We start from the raw sequence: 14,021 nt of genomic DNA, 5'->3' as shown, positions 1-14,021 counted from the left end.
ATCTGCATTGCCAAAGTATTTACAATGGATTTACACGGAAGATTAAAGGTCAGAATATTATTCTAGAGCACTTTTGGGGGGCTGATGTGACTAAATACAGAAGGCTACAATGCAGACATGATAGCGTTAGCTGGAGCCTTCGGAGGAGCATGGAGGTCACTGAGGGCAAGTCAGATCGATGACTAGTGAGGAGTCAGACAGCGCTCATTGACCCAGAGCTGCTTTACAAATACTGAATCAAATTCAGAAGAGGCCTTGCAGGCACAAAGTCAAGGCAGACACGAGGAAGCAACTGGAGAACAACCTCAGTGTTGCTATAGTTTAACTGTAGAAACAATTAGAAGATGTCAACCCCGTGTGGAAAGTTTCAAAGGGAGACCAATGAGATCTTAAACCCAACTTACTGGTTTTACCGAATGCGGATTTTAGGACTAGGCACATCCATCAGATTGCTACTGACATGCAGGTGCTGCACCAGCTTCAGGGAAAAATAAAAACTGGCAGGCAAGAAAGCTGCTTACCACAAAACCAGGCAGAAATCACAAGCAAAGCCTGTGGTTTTCGTACTGAAAGATAAGGGAAAAAGCTTCAAAACTGCCAATCATGGAAATTACAAGATCCTCTACAAAGGCTATGGCCTAAAACCACTTTGACCCTGTTAGCTGATCAAAGCGAAATTGCAGACGGCTTGCTCAAAGACCTCAGCAATTCCTCAAACCCTGCATTCTTCAGCTCTGCTAGAGCTAAAAACCACTTCTCAGCTCCCCATTCAAAAGTAGGGAGCAGAGATTCCTACAGCCGGTGAGCCGCTGCTAGTGGGCAAGGCAAAGTCCCCGCTCACACCCTACCATTATATGTAAATACAGAGTCATCAACTAGTTCGAAAACTGTTCACCACAGCGCCTAATAAAGAGATGGTACCTCAAGGGGTTCAAGAATACAGATGCACAGTGCCATTTACAAAGAAAAGGGTAAAAACATTCCTGCAGTGACACTGAGGTATATTGATTTTCTCAACTGCTGAGAAAAATCCGTGTCACAATGACATCAATAGGATTGTTGGTGAGGGTGTTGAAAAGGCTCTTGCAGAAACAGTCTGGCTTTCAGCCTTGTCCTACTTCAAAGCAAGCAAAGGTCTCTACCTGCCCTTTGTGGAGCTAAGCAAAGACACCAGCACTGTCAGCCACGAGCAGCCCAGAGGCATCTGCATAAATTTGGATGTTCAAATGAGTTTGTGAGCCTATTTTGGTTATTTCACGATGGTGTGAGGTAATGCAAAGGTTCTCAGTGATGGCAGGATGTCAGAACATGTCACTGTCAAAAACAGCCCCAAGCAAGGGTATGTCCTAGCCCAACTCTTGTTTACTGTCTTTTGTGCAGCAGTGCTTTCTGCTGCATCTGGAAGCAGCAGCGAAGGGAACTGCTTTGTTTATTTTATAGGTGGCAGAATTGCTGAACTGGAGAGATGCCAGGCTAAATCGAAAGTCAGAGAGGTCCTCCCAGGCAAGCTGCCCTTTGCAGCTGACAGTGTGCTGGGTGTGCAGAATATTACTGATGGCTTTGATTGCGCTGCCCTGGCTCAGCCTTGTGACAAGCATAAAGCAAATAACGCTGCCTTTTTCAAGGCAGAAGCATGCTGAGCCAGTAGTGTGCCTTGGCAATACAATGCTTAAGTCCTGCAGGTGAAATTCTGCTATCTTGGCAGCAAAGTCCACAAACATTGTGATTGATAATGGTTGTTCAAAGGAGGGACAGGGCCATGTCACTTTTGAAAGATTAAAGCTGTGTATGAAATAAAGGAGCTTCCTGACTTCAAACACAAGTAAAAGAAAGTCATGTTCCTGTCACCACCACTCTTCTGTACAGTGGGACTCCCAGGCGATACCCAATTGCTCTGAGTCTCAGCCCACTACTTTCATGCCCTTGCAGATAAAAAACCACAACGTCCTGAACATTGAGATTTGAACCACTGTCAAATATTCACCACTGCCAAAGACTCTTGCAGGCTTAGCTACGCTGCTGTGAGCATTGCTGCATGTATCAGGCAAAGCGTTGTGCGTAGTTGTGTTCTGGGGTAGAAGGTGAAGTACAGTCCAACACAACCTTGCAAGCAGGCATCCAGCACTGATTTTCAGCTGTAGCATTAGTTTCACAAGACGGGAGGCTCACCGCTGGCTGCTGTGGTAGGGATGATGTACAGGTGCCATCACAGCCTCTCACCAAAGTGGAATAACCCAATGATATGGAAAAAGACTAAGAGCATTAGTCAGTGCTACTGACTAGTGAAGTATTTAATTAATATTAAGCATTACTTAGTGCTACCCCTATTTATTTATGCATTGCCAATATCAGGGAAATTTCTCAGAAAAGAAACAACAAAAGCTGATTTTTCAGGGTAAAATATCTCAGTAAAAAGATACAAAGTGGGATTTAGAAATTCAACAGCTTTCAAAATACTTTAACGCAAAGAAAGGGAGGAAAAAGCTTTGATTTATAAACACAGTAACAAACAAGAAGAACTGTTATACACACTATGCTATGATGCTTTGTGCTACAGCAAAATACAAGCGTGATTAAGAGTTTTAGTATGCAAAGTTTATTTATAAAATGTGGGCTTCTTAAATTGTATTGGCACCATGAAGCATAAAGAAAACAAGAGGAAACAGAAGTGTAGAATAAACACAGAAGTGCATATTTCTCCATGAACCACGTTTCCTACACCCGTTTTCTCAGTTTCCGGACTACCCCACATGTACACCCCAGCCTACTTTCTGATTTACGTCAGTGTAAATCCAGTATAACACCACCAAGATTAATTTAACCTTATCTCACAACTCCAAGTCCTGGTGCTGGTGTTACTGGAGTTGCTTCAAATACGCAAGTGTAGATGTTGACTATGGAGGCTCTTAGAAGACACAAATGTAAGGGGACCTTCAAACCAGACTGTTCTGCTGGAGTAACCATCAGTTCTAATGCTGTGGAAAGCACTTCACACTTCTTTATTGGAGGGATGGTGGCCTCAGCCTGAAACTGTACAAGTGGATTGGGACTATATGCAACATGTGGCTGGAATATTTGGCGTTTCAGACAACAAGGAGCAGCAGAGAGACTCAAATTAACATCCTCACCTCCAGGCGAGATGACATCAGGGGTTCAGTTGTTCTATTTGGACTATTCTATTTCTATTCTAATTCTATTTGGAATTAAGATGAAAATAAAGTGTAAAAGCTTTCAGCTAGATTTACTTAAGCTATAAGAGCAAATTGAAAACAATACTATCCCTGTAGAAGAGGCTGTCTAAATTCTCTTCACAGTAAGTCTGGAAAAGCCAAGAGATTCCTGCCGTTATAGCACTAAATACAGACAGTTTACCTATTTGCAGTTATGTTCTTAATATTTAACTTTAAAAATGCTTTCATTCAGGTATTACAGTATATGGATATATATGGATGTACACTGCTATAACAGTATATAACCATATAAAGGTATAATTCATAACCTATTTTACTTTTCTTCTAAGCATAAACTGCCATCAGATAATGTGAAAAAGACTCTAGGACCTAATCCAGCACTCATTGAAATCATTGAGAGTTGCTGCATCGTAGCCTCCCTCTCCTCCGCAAACATGAGCCAAAGAGCAAAGAATGTGGCCTCGGTGGAGCCAGAGCCTTCGTAGCATCCAAAAACACTGACGCCTTTTGCACTCTGCTTTTGTGGAGGAGGCAGCATGTGAGTGGCAGATAGAGAAGGCACCCACGGGATAATGTGGAGCACTGCCAGATGTAGACATCCACCTTGCTCTCAACCTAATTCAGCTCAAGAGCAGGTTGTATGTGAATCCCATTTAGGCTGTGATGGACCTTCTAGAAAAGAAGCTAGACTTTGTCTTTTCTGCCTAATATCGTCACAAGGAAAATATCATCACAAACAGGAGCCAGAAGGTGCACAGGGTGCAGTGTTGTACACTTGACACGCAGAAACACAGATGTTTCTCCTCATCTCCTTGGAATACCCTGGGTGGCTGGTCCCAGCATCCCTCCAGCAGGTAGAAAGCTTGACCTATGTGGTATCAAAACTATTAGAATTTGTCTGCCAACAGGTTTTTAGGAGACACTGCATGATTTTTTTCTGTGGCTCAACTTTTGTTCTAACATGAGCATAAATTTGAACTTAAAATGCAAATTTCTATTTTATAATAAGAGATTTTAAACCTTTGATTAGCATCTTTGAGGGAAGCTTAAAATTTCTGATCACAGTGTGGGGGTTCACACCGTGCAGAACATGATGTATTCTAAATTTTGACCACATAGTTTGACTTATAAATATCAGCACAATGATCAAGAATTCAGTTCATTTACTTTCATCTTTTAGAAATCTTACATGCAACTATCAGAAAGCTGTAGAGTACTCCAGTACCGCTTGTTAAAGTGTTATTGTGATCTGCTGCTAAGGTCTCATCCCAATATGTACATTCTGATTTTTTAAATTCTAGTATCCATATAAGTGGGTTTGGTTTTGTGCGTTTTTTCTTTTTTTGTGTGTGTTTTGTGGTGGTTTTTTTTTATATACTATTAGCTTCAAAAGTTGTTGATTTATGGTTTTTATGGCCTAGTATCACAATTTTGTAATTCAATAAAATTGCACATAGTTGAAACCTTCAGCACTCTTTCTTAAAGCCTAGGAGGGACTTCAAGTGTTGTATAAAATGTCTTCACTGGTGCAAGTAAGTGCTTTGCAAAGCTCAAAAGAAAATATGGACAGACAAGTCTGCTGGCATCGGGCTGGCCTAGGGGCTTCTTTGCACAGCAGGTCAGATGCAACCATGGGCACTTGGTCTGCCCCAGCCAGAGCACAGAAAAGGAGACCTATCATCCCTGGCATCCTGAGTTGGAGACTCACACGACTGTCTCTTGCTTGCTGCTTTCTTGAAGTTCCGTGTTGAAAGTCTAGTTTTGCTCTGAGTTCTAAAACCCCTTAAAGTCTCTTGTGTTTTATGGAGATGGTTCAGGGATTTGTCTCAGGAAGAGCAGACTGCATTCCTACTGATCTCCTTCCCCTAGGAGGGCACCGGATACTTTTAGGTGCAGGTGCCACTAGATTGCCAACACAGTGCCATGTACGTCCCCTGGGGTGCTGGTTCGGGTAGGCTTTGGGTGCTGGGAGGGAAGGGTTTGGGCAGGGGGTTCACTACTGTGTGGCACAAGGTTCCTTCCATCCCTCACCTGCCCCAGGAACCACCTGCATTCGGTCCCATTGGCATCAATGGCCAAACTGGGGCAAACCCAAACATTTGGGCCCCTCCATCCCGCTTTAGCTTTTGCTCATTGAACCACCCTGCTTCGGTTACAAAACAGCACTCACACCACGTTGTCACAGAAATCTTCCTCAAAATATTTCCTCTGGAATTTATTAGATTGTAAGCACTTTGGCTATTTACACCAACTTTCTCAGAGTTTTTAACATGTGAACAATGAATAACAGTTGTAAGAAAATAAGTCAGAATTATATAGTTAGGGTTTGGGGAAATTTGCCACTTACTGGGTCATTTTAAATAAGAAGAAAAATGAATGTCCTTAGAAGGAAAAGTAAGATTTTTTTCAAAAGGGAATTCTCTGATTTCTTCTGCAGACCTCTCCTCAAGGAATCGGGCATATTTGTGTGATGAGTAGTTCTTTCAGTGCACTTTCCCTTGACCCAGCGATGAGCAGTCAGATGGATTAAGAAAAAAAATGTAGTCTGCTGAATAGCACAGCAGATTTTGTATCACAAGTTTAATTTGAGTGTGTCGTGGTTTAGCCTCAAACGGCAACAAAGAACCACGTGCCGCTCGCTCGCGCCTTCCTAATACAGGAAGAATCGTAAGAAAAGGCAAGACTCTTGGGTTGAGACAAAGGCAGTTTAACAGAACAGCAAAGGGAACAGGCAAACAACAACAACAACAACAACACGGATAGGGGAATATACAAACACTATTACAGAACCGCCGCTCCCCCGGCGCTCGCCGCCGCTCGCCGGCCGGACCCAGGACGCCCCAGCCCGCTTTTAAGCAGCAACTTCCTGCCCCCTCCCCCGGCAGCTCAGGGTGGGCGTGGCTCACATGGCATGGAATACCAGGAAAAATTAACCCTATCCCCACCGGAACCAGGACATTATCCACCCCTTATTCCATACCATCTATGCCATGCCCAGCAGGTTCCAATGGATTGCCACCACTTTCCCCTGTTATGTATATACATATATATACACACATATAATGCCCTTAGTTTATGGGCCATCCCTCCAAAGTGTCCGTTGAGTTCTTTTAATCCACGGCTTTGGGCTCCATTTAAAATCATTCTTCTTCCGGGTTACTTGATACAGAGGGCTTGCAATTTGACTGTAATCTGGGATATGCATTCTCCAAAAAACCACAATACCTAAGAAAGCCTGTGTTTCCTTTTTACTAGTTGGTGGAGACATAGCTGCTATTTTGTTGATCACATCCATTGGAATCTGACGGCGTCCATCTTGCCATTTTATTCCTAAAAACTGGATCTCCTGCGCAGGTCCCTTGACCTTACTTCGCTTTATAGCAAAACCAGCGTTCAGAAGGATTTGGACTATTTTACTCCCTTTCTCAAAAACTTCTTCTGCTGTGTTTCCCCATACAATGATGTCATCAATGTACTGCAGATGTTCTGGAGCTTCACCCTGTTCCAGTGCAGTCTGGATCAGTCCATGGCAAATGGTGGGGCTGTGTTTCCACCCCTGGGGCAGTCGATTCCAGGTGTATTGGACGCCCCTCCAAGTGAAAGCAAACTGTGGCCTGCACTCTGCTGCCAAAGGGATTGAGAAGAATGCATTCGCTATATCAATCGTGGCATACCACTTGGCTGCCTTGGACTCCAGTTCGTACTGGAGTTCTAGCATGTCCGGCACGGCAGCACTCAGCGGTGGCGTGACTTCATTCAGACCACGATAGTCTACAGTTAGCCTCCACTCTCCATTAGATTTTCGCACCGGCCATATGGGACTGTTAAAGGGTGAGCGAGTCTTGCTGATCACTCCTTGAACCTCTAGTTGACGAATCAGCTCATGGATGGGAATCAGAGAGTCTCGGTTAGTGCGATACTGCCGCCGATGCACCGTTGTGGTAGCAATCGGCACCTGTTGTTCTTTGACCCTCAACAACCCCACAACAGAAGAATCTTCCGAGAGACCAGGCAAGGCAGATAACTGTTTAACTTCCTCTGTCTCCAAAGCAGCTATGCCAAAGGCCCAGCGGTACCCTTTTGGATCCTTAAAATACCCTCTCCTGAGGTAATCTATACCAAGGATGCATGGAGCCTCTGGGCCAGTCACAATGGGATGCTTTTGCCACTCATTCCCAGTTAGGCTCACTTCCGCCTCCAGTACAGTCAACTCTTGGGATCCCCCTGTCACCCCAGATGGATTAAGAAAAAAAATGTAGTCTGCTGAATAGCACAGCAGATTTTGTATCACAAGTTTAATTTGAGTGTTAGATAAGTAATAAGTCTAAATAATAAAAGAAAAACAATAATGTTCTATTGCTTCATAGTATTTGAAAGTAATTTCTGATATCACCACAGCACATATCTTATTTACTAATTAACTTTCATTTCTGCATAATTTTACTAAGCACGTTCTAAAATCAAGTAGCTAAACTAAATATTGGTTAAACTGTTGCCTTTGACAAACATCTATAATTTACTTTTAAAAATACTCTCCTGCAGAGGGTTATATGTAACCCAGATTATATTGGTTTTACTTTATTCTTAATGGAGAAAAATTAATATTTCTAGAATATGTCTGATCTGGTTTTGGCTTTCATCTTTGGAGAAGTGAAATTGCACCCTACAAGTGTCTCCACAGACTCTCCCAGGAGATGATGTGACAAATGACACATAGTCAGATGTCTATGCTGTAGGTATCGATGTTTGGATAAAGGAAGAAAAACATTCTCTTGTCTGATCTGAGCATTGTCGTGACGCAAGAGTGACACAATCTTCCAAACCACCTCACTCTGGCTTGTGTCTATCTTTGCATAGGTTTTTTATGCTTCTCTGTGCCTACCGAGGAAAAAAAAGTCTGGTGTTGAGAAAGGTGATGGCAAAATTGAGTAACTACATCTGCCCTGTCTACCTATCCTTGCTTCAGAAGTGTTCTTATACCTCTCCTCGTGCAAAAATCTTCCACCAGCCTCAGGAGGAGAGGATACAGTGGTGTGCAGGCTCTTCAGCCTGTTCTTCTCTCGGAGAAGATATGTATTTGACGCAGGAATAAAAGCAACACTTTAAGTTACCATTTCTCAGAAACAGACATATTACTGACAAGATTTGGGCTGCAATAGAGTGATAAATGGGTTGGTTTTTTAAAGGTTTAGTTACAAAGAATCTTCTTGAAATATCAAGGCTTTTCTCCAAGTACTTTTCAGTGTTAGATGCGATTCACTGTATCTTTGACATGACTATTATATTGGTAGGAAAAGATGTCAGACTCACAAGGCTTCTGATACTTCAGGACTCCTTCTTATATTAGGTCTGGGTGACCTGTTGATGATAAAGAAAGCCCACGGTGTGCAGTATTGTATTTTCCTGTTTCTTACATAATTATTTAAAAGGAAAAGCCCGAGTCATGATAATTATTTTAAACTCAGTCAGAACTCTTACTGACTTAATTGAAAATATGATTGGCAAAGGACAGACTATAAAAAGAATAAAAATGAGTTAAATGAGGACTTGGCCAGACAATGAAGGAGAAAAAATAAAACAAAGCAAAAATAAAGCCTACATCCCATTCCTAGACAAAGCTACCGAGAAAGTTGTGATTGGTCACTATGGCAACAGATTTCTAAATGGAAATAAAATGCTTTTAATACTGCAAGCACATTTTTCTATAGCGATCTAGTAAATGAGCTCAGACCTCATTAAAGTGAATATAATTTTACGATAGTTTTTCTATATAATGTCAGAAACACCAATACATAGCGAATCAAAACATAAACAGCTATAAGATGTTGATGTTTTTACCATATTACTGGTTTAGTCATTCAGAGGCTCAGGAGGTAAATGCTAACGTTAGTTATTTTCTTTCCTCAGGGAGTCTTTTAATAACTGGCATAAATCAAGGCAACTGTAAGCTTAAATGAGAAATATTTGCTATTGTCTTCTTGGCTTTTCTACTAATGGATTTGGGTTGGTGAATCAACACATTGAGCTCTATTCCACCACACAAGAGTTTGTTCGTCCAGCCTCCGCTCCGACGGAGGTGACTCACTTCTTACCCCCCTTGCTCAGCACCAAGGCATCGAGGCCAAGCCAGCCTCACCCCGTGCACGCAAATTTTGGGTGCCTGTCAACAGGAGCTGGAATTCCTGCAGATGGGGCAAGATTTATCCAGTATTGTACCAATACAAGCAGCATCTAATATGCACGTTCTGATTTAGATGAACAGAACTATATTGTCACTTCTGCACCTAAGGACTTGGTCTGTGACATTCAGGGAAGGTAGATGGCAATATTCGGAAGGAGCGAGCTTAACAGCTTGTGTTGCTTAGAAATGTAGCAAAAAACCCACTGTGGATGAGCGACTGATTGGTGAGGAAAGGGTGGGAAACACTGTCAATAGCGGAGACTGAAAACATTCATCAAAAGCAGTGGCACAACCATCCTGGCACAGGATGATGGTGGAACCACCACAGACCTGTGCTGTCCCCGTCCGCCTCACCACTGCATCCAGCCTTCTCTGTGACACGCTGCTTAATTCACGATATCTCATTTTCCCTCTCCACACATTCCACCCTTTTGGCAGATTTTCCCACATGCTTTATTTTGGCATCGCTTCAAATTTAGTCCTTCAGAGGAGGAATAGTTTTAATCCTAGGCTGCTTGGTGGCTGATCAAAGAATATCGGTACAGCTTCTCCTGAGTGTGTTCATATTCCTTCGTACGTTGGCATTTTGATCCAAAAAGACTGGCATTTTAGGGCAGCTGCAAAACTGGAGATCCTTTCCCACTTTGGCTGTTTGCATGCCCTAAAACCTCTCGTTGCTTTATTTGATGCGTATTTAATATATAGGAAAGAATTCAGTATATAAGAACCATCTCACACACACCACCTCAGCTCTCCACAAATTTTGCTTCGGCAGGCGAGGCAAAAGTTGCTGGGAAGAGCCTGAGGACAATGTCTCATCTTGGGCCAAGCACTGTCGGAGTTCAGCCCCGGCCAGGGAGCACGGCCAAGCAGCCGGTGGCCGGGCATGAGAGAGGGTAGGAGAGACACAGCCACCCCCGGGGCCCTTTCTACGGGCGATGAATTATTTTTGTCTCGCTGCTGTGAAGGAACACTTGTCTTTAAAGAACTGCTTGCTTTCCACAGGCCTCACTTAAACCCATAGTCCATGCCTCACTTCATCGGGAGGAAAGAAGTGGAAGAGACTCACATTTTAAGTTTGGTTGCAAAATCCCACTGTTTAAATACTGTCAGATACTATGACATCAAGCAGCAAAAAATATGAGAAGACTTTTCCACTAAGCATAGATAGGCAAGATTTGTTTTTTCTATGCCTTGAAAACACCATCCACGTGATTTTAATTTCTGACTATCTACATGCATCCTGTTTACAGCACTCAGGCCTTTCGAATCAGAGAGGATCTACAAGCATTGTGGCTCGGTAAATATGATTTTTTTTTTTAACTGTTTTGCAGAATAAGTGCATTTTGTGCATGCTTTTTATAGGACGACAAGCTAATAATTGTATTATCTTAGTAGCAATTTTTGAGAGATTATTCTTAATTTTGAAACATCCTAAATTCAACAGATAACACCCTAACATCCAACCCTGAGCTTCTGGACTTCCTAATAAATGCATTGATAGCAGGAGTTGGAACAATGTGCAGGAATGAAGGAAACAGATCGCTGGGGCTGAAGATGGAAATAACGGGTGTAAAAGCCAACCCCAAACCCATGGAAGAATGGGTTAAGCTTTTGCCATGAAGTCTGCAGACACGAAGTTCCATGAGAACAAAATTCAGGATTGTTGGCATCAACATTTGGTTTCGTAACACAGGTGTACCTTAAGGCTTAAGCACCTCACTTGATCCATATCTCTAAATTATACTTGCATTACTGTAGACAAAATCAGAAAGCCCTGACTCTCAAAGACACAGGTTCCCAGCTCCTAGGAACTTGACTTCCAGGGAGTTGAGAATTTTATGCCTAAATGCCTTTGAGAATCTGGGACTATTTTTCTCCCTCGTCCCTAGCAAATGAGCACAAAAGTGAAATAATACAACAAAGAACAAAAGGAGGAGTCCAAACTACTGGTACTGAGAAGGTTTCAGTTAACCAGTCACAGGGATGAATTCACAGAAGGGACTTTTCTCAAAAGATGATATGCAGCTAAGCACCTGGAGAAAATAGTTTGCACCTGGCACAGCTAAAGAGCTTTTTTTTTTTAACTAAGAAATAAACCAAGAAGCATGGGGAAGATTTATGTAATCTTCACACTCAGAGCCAGCATCCTGGCCGAAGAAAATCAGATAAAATACAGCAATGGCTAAAGCAGGCAGGAAGATGTACAGCAGTGAAAAAAAATTCAATATTAATATTAGCAAAAGGATGCGTGATATGAGTAAGTAAGAGGGCTGTGCTTAATCCAGTTTGGGAACCGAGAGCCGTCAAGAAGAGAGAAGGGCTATACTTGGCAACCCAAGGGATACACGAGGCAGCGCTGCCCGCAGCGTGGCAGGCTTGGCCTGATGCTGCAGATGCTGTACGGGCCGCAGCAAAGCGAGGGGATTGCCATCGCTGCTGCAACAGTATTTTTACAAGCATGCACTGTTCAGAAGAGATGAAAGGGTGGGATTAACTCAAGGATCTGGGTTTTTTTTTGCCTCAGGCCCACAGATCTGATGTTCAGTACATTTTCCTCCTTAACACGTAAGGCTTCAGAGCCGGGTGGACTGCTCCTCACGGGGGCTGCGTTACTACAACCCGCTTTACCAGCCACCTGCCGAGACAAAGTAAAGGCAGAGCCGCAGCCTCGCTAGCCAAGCGAGCCCATCCGCCGCTGCAAGGCTCGGAGCTGGAGCTTGCAGGCAACGTTTCGAGGTCCCCTCTGTAAGCAGGGGGGAGAACACTTGTAACAACCCCACTAAAGCTGCAGGTATGTCACCCTGCATCTACTACTACTCTCTGTCCCCATCCCCACCGGTGCTGCCTTTGGGACAGGGCTGCTGCTGGCAGGGAGCCGACAGGCTTTTCTCTATTGCAGCTAGGAACAACTCCTCCGGCGCTCAGGTTGCGTCACCGCCATTCTTTTGGAGCATTTCTCCTTTTCCTGGCTTTCTGCCTGCCCCGGCATAGAGTTCAGGATGCTGTTTTTCACCTCCCAAACTCTGCTTGAGCTGTTCCCGGCGGTGCCATGAGTTTTGTAGCTGCCAATAGATTATTGCTCTGCATCAGCAAGTGCCAATGGAGGGGCCCTGGCTCCTCAGGGGACATACTCCGCACAGCCTGCCAGCATATCTTTTTTCTCGTTTTCTCCTTAAGGCTGTCTTTTGTTTTCTGTGAGCAGTCACAACTCTTATTTTCATACACGCTTCTGTGTCGCCAACCATCCTTCTCGTACCACCACCCTGATGGTGTTTGTGAACTCACCTCCAGGCACCTCTGCTGCTTGCTGCCCAACCTAATAAAGGACATGGCCCACTGGAATCAGTGGAAATACTTCCCTTGACGTCAGTGGGCCTTGGAACAAGCCTGTGATAACCCTGATGGAGAGCGTCCTCAACAGCCCATCTGAAGCCAGGGATGACTGTCCCAGATGACTGTTCCATCACCTGAAGCAGAAAGCAGTGTGCACCCCAGGGGTGTTTTCTGCTCTTCTCTTGCTCACTGTGCCCCTTCACACCTGGTCCTTCTGACCTGCTGTAACCACGTATGAGGGGCAGATCCAGCCCGTTTATGTGTCTGTGACTTGTCCTGTGAACAGGAGCGTGTCGAGTGGCACTGTGTGGAGCAGAAGGAAAGCTTGGGGACAGGAGATGTCTCCCCAGCAAAAACATGCCTTTGTGTTAGCTCCGTAATTTAGACAATCGACCCCAAATGCGGAAACCAGGTTTTCTTGGTGGATACAGCATGTGAGTGCACAGTGCCCATCCCAGTGGCCTCAAGTCTAACCTGTAAGTATTGTAAATACTAGTATTGTTATTTATATTAAACAAGTGACGAGCTATTGTTTCACGGTGAGATGTTCAGAATATTTGGCAGCCTTGGGGCTTGGGTGACATCAGTTTTGACTTTCAAAATCAAACTGCCACCTTGTGGTACGATGGGGGAGAAGTCTGTAGGAAATTACATGGATGGCAAAAATTTAGATACATAGTAAAAACTGGTCCTTTTTATTCTTAAATTTATTTTTGACTATACTTCAGGCAAATTAATAAAAATTCTTACGTCATGCTTTAGAAAGCCAATCTAATTTTTTGTGATTGTCGATGTAAAACATAAAACCATTTCCTTGTTCTTGTATGTAATTGTACTAAAACCAGCAGTGCACTCATACAAGTAGGTTTTTCAAGATTAGACCCAAACCCAGCTTACAGGAAAACACTAACTATAAAGGCTATAGGTATCTGTAATACCTATATTTCTCTCTTTTAAACTCATTAACATTAAGAAAAATTCCTGTGGGAGTCAGAGCAGGGCCACACAAATTGCTGAAGGTGAGCGAGTTGTAGTGCATCATCTGGTCTGAGATGCCATCCCTGTATATCCTCTTGGACCATGACGGATGTAAGGTAATTTCAATCATCTTTCTCTTTCACTGTGGGCCAAGCCATCACAAATTACTTCACCTTGCTTGTCAACCAAGAGCAAGCACGATGGATCAGCAGATGTGCGGTAATCTGTTACAGCAACGTGCTTGTGCATCTCAATCTTCAGGCAGCAGACCAGCACGGAGATGTGCTGGCACGATCCTTTCAGTATACAGCTAGATTGAATGTCCTGGTGTCATC

This window comes from Rissa tridactyla, chromosome 2, assembly GCF_028500815.1.
Source record: "Rissa tridactyla isolate bRisTri1 chromosome 2, bRisTri1.patW.cur.20221130, whole genome shotgun sequence".
In the NCBI taxonomy this organism is placed as follows: domain Eukaryota; kingdom Metazoa; phylum Chordata; class Aves; order Charadriiformes; family Laridae; genus Rissa; species Rissa tridactyla.
The sequence above is the reverse complement of the archived record's forward strand: the minus strand, read 5'-3'. Positions refer to the sequence as shown.